This window comes from Oryctolagus cuniculus, chromosome 9 (genome assembly GCF_964237555.1).
Source record: "Oryctolagus cuniculus chromosome 9, mOryCun1.1, whole genome shotgun sequence".
NCBI classification, from domain to species: Eukaryota; Metazoa; Chordata; class Mammalia; order Lagomorpha; family Leporidae; genus Oryctolagus; species Oryctolagus cuniculus.
The window spans coordinates 34,449,153-34,451,741 of NC_091440.1; positions in this window are offsets into that span (position 1 = coordinate 34,449,153).

Here is a 2,589-nt window from a genome sequence, read left to right on the forward strand (position 1 = left end):
ATATGGGATGCCAGCCCTGCATGCTGCAGATTAACCTGCTGTGCCACAGTGCCAGCCCTTAAACTTACCTTTAAATTTCATTTTTCCGTAAGCTTTTTGAAGTATCTTCATATACCAATAAAATTTACAAGGAACCTAACTACTGGCAAGTTTATGTGTAAAGTTTATCATTAAGGCATTTCAAGACACAGAGTAAAAACTTGTATTGGTAGCAGTATTTTTCAAGGCATGAGTTAAAAAAAAAAATAAAAGATCTGTCCAAAGATTTGTTCCCACTTTTCTGCACTTCTGCACCTCAAGCCACTCTAACAGGTCAAGTTTGTGAGACTGATTGATTTATTAGAGCCAACAGGCAACTTTAATTCTAACGATTTCTCTCATTTTCCAAAAGGGGAACCTGAGACGGAGATCAGTTCCTAGACTTGATAATGGCCATCCATGAAGATCAAATTGTAAATCTTTACATGTTACATGATCAGTTTTACATACATTTTGAGGTGAAACATTTAAATGATAAACTGCAATTAAATGCTACTAATGTTTAAAACATTGCTTTCTCAAGGTAAAAAAAAAAATCTATCTAGACTGCATGTGGTTTTGTTAAGTAAAAGTGCAGTCTGTGTAACCAGATAGACACAGATTCAAATCTTAGCTCCAGGGGCCGGGGGCCAGTATTGTGGGGCAGCAGGTTAAGCTGCAACTTGTGATGACGGCATCCTATATCAGAGTGCTGGTTCAGATTCCGGTGCCGATCACCTGATCCAGCTCTCTATTATGGGACTAGGGAGGCAGCAGAAGATGGCCCAAGTGCTTAGGCCCCGTACCTATGTGGGAAACCATGGTGGAGTTCCAGGTTTGGACCTGGCCCAGATCTGGCAATTGTAGCCATTTTGGGAGTCATTCAGCAGATGGAACACTGATCTCTCCCCTCTCCCCTCTCCCCTCTCCCCTCTCCCCTCTCCCCTCTCTCCTCTCCCTCTCTCCTCCCCCTTCCCCACCTTTCAAATTTTGGGAGTCAGTCAGCAGATGGAACACTTAAATAGGTAATAGAACCCTGTAATGGGTAGCCAGTAGCATATTTTTAAATTCTAAATGAAGAATGTTTTACTTAAAAGTATTTGGCTTTGTTGTTGATCCCTAGAATTACCAAAATAGAATTAAATAACTTAAAATATAATTATCAAATTATAATTACAAAAATTACAAATACAAAATTACAAATTACAAAATATTTTTGAGCCCAACTTGTGGAAGGTATTTCAATGGAACAAAAGGAACATATAATTCAGCCCCTATCCTGAAAAAAGAAATTGATTCACATGAAATCAATAGTGACCCATATAAGTCTCTACATGGTCAAGTGCTTACTTGTGGCTGAGAATCAAAAAGTGTTATCAGAAAGGGGAAGAGGGAAGCATCAGTGAAGATTATAACACCCAGAACTCGGGGGAGGGACTATGAATGGAGTTGGGGATGGAGTTGAGAGGGTGCTTGGGGAGAGAGAAAAGCTGCCCCACAGGAGGCATATACTTGAAGGGAAGAGGCTTAGGTAGGAAGGACAGGCTCCAACCTGCCTTTGGAGGAGCCAGCTGAGCAACAGTCATATTCCAAGTGCTCTCTTATCATTTCTCATCCACCCAACCTTTTGTTGCCTGGCTCAGCTTTGAAGCAATGGAATGTTGACAGGGAGAATAAGGGCTGTGATCAACACAGCCAGATTTGGAACTGGGAATCACAACCCTAGGCCTATTTCTAATCTTTTATCCTTACTCCTCCGCCATTTTCTTAATCATATTTCACATTGAAAGTTCATCTATTTAAACACAAAGCAATTGATTTTCTACTTCCATTTTCCCCAGAAAGCACTGTGTACCAGCCAGAACCCCAAGGTCCCACCCATGCCATTAACCAGCCATGAAGGAAAGAGCCAGGCACCTTGTCTCTGGGCAGCAGGTCCTTCTGGGAAGGAAACTGCACTGCTGGACTAGGGATTCACCGGCTGGAAGACAGAAGAGGAATAGCAAGTGCATCTCACAGCCCAAGTTTCTGAATGCTCTTTAACACGCTCTTTAGGCAAAACTGCCAGCCACGAAGAATGCGTTTGATTGTTCTGCCTGATAATATACTGTTCAATTTACAAGGCGGCTTTCTGGTTTTCTTCCTGTCTCCTACAGGTGTCGGGTCCTGATGGGCACTGTATAAAAATCCCAGAGTTGACCTGGCAGTAGCACTCAGGACGCCGCAGGAAGAGAGGACAATAGCTGTGCTACAGTTAATGAAGGAGGACTTCTCAGTCCTTTAGGGGCCAGGGAGATGGCCTGAGAAAAAAGCTCTTCTTTCATGTTGAAACTTAGAGCGCAACAAAAACGGAGCCAAGAGCAGCACCCCCCCCCCAACCATCCAGTTCCTAAATATCACAGCGGCAGGCACCTTTATCTGCAACAAAAGTCAGAGTAGGCATTGACTGTCCCGATTAATACAAGAGCCCGGTTCTAGTCCAGAGCCTCAGAGTGCCGTGAGGCGCGTGACGACCCATTCTGGATTTGGGCTTCTCTTTGACAAATAAACAGCCTCTGGGGAAGCGCCCCG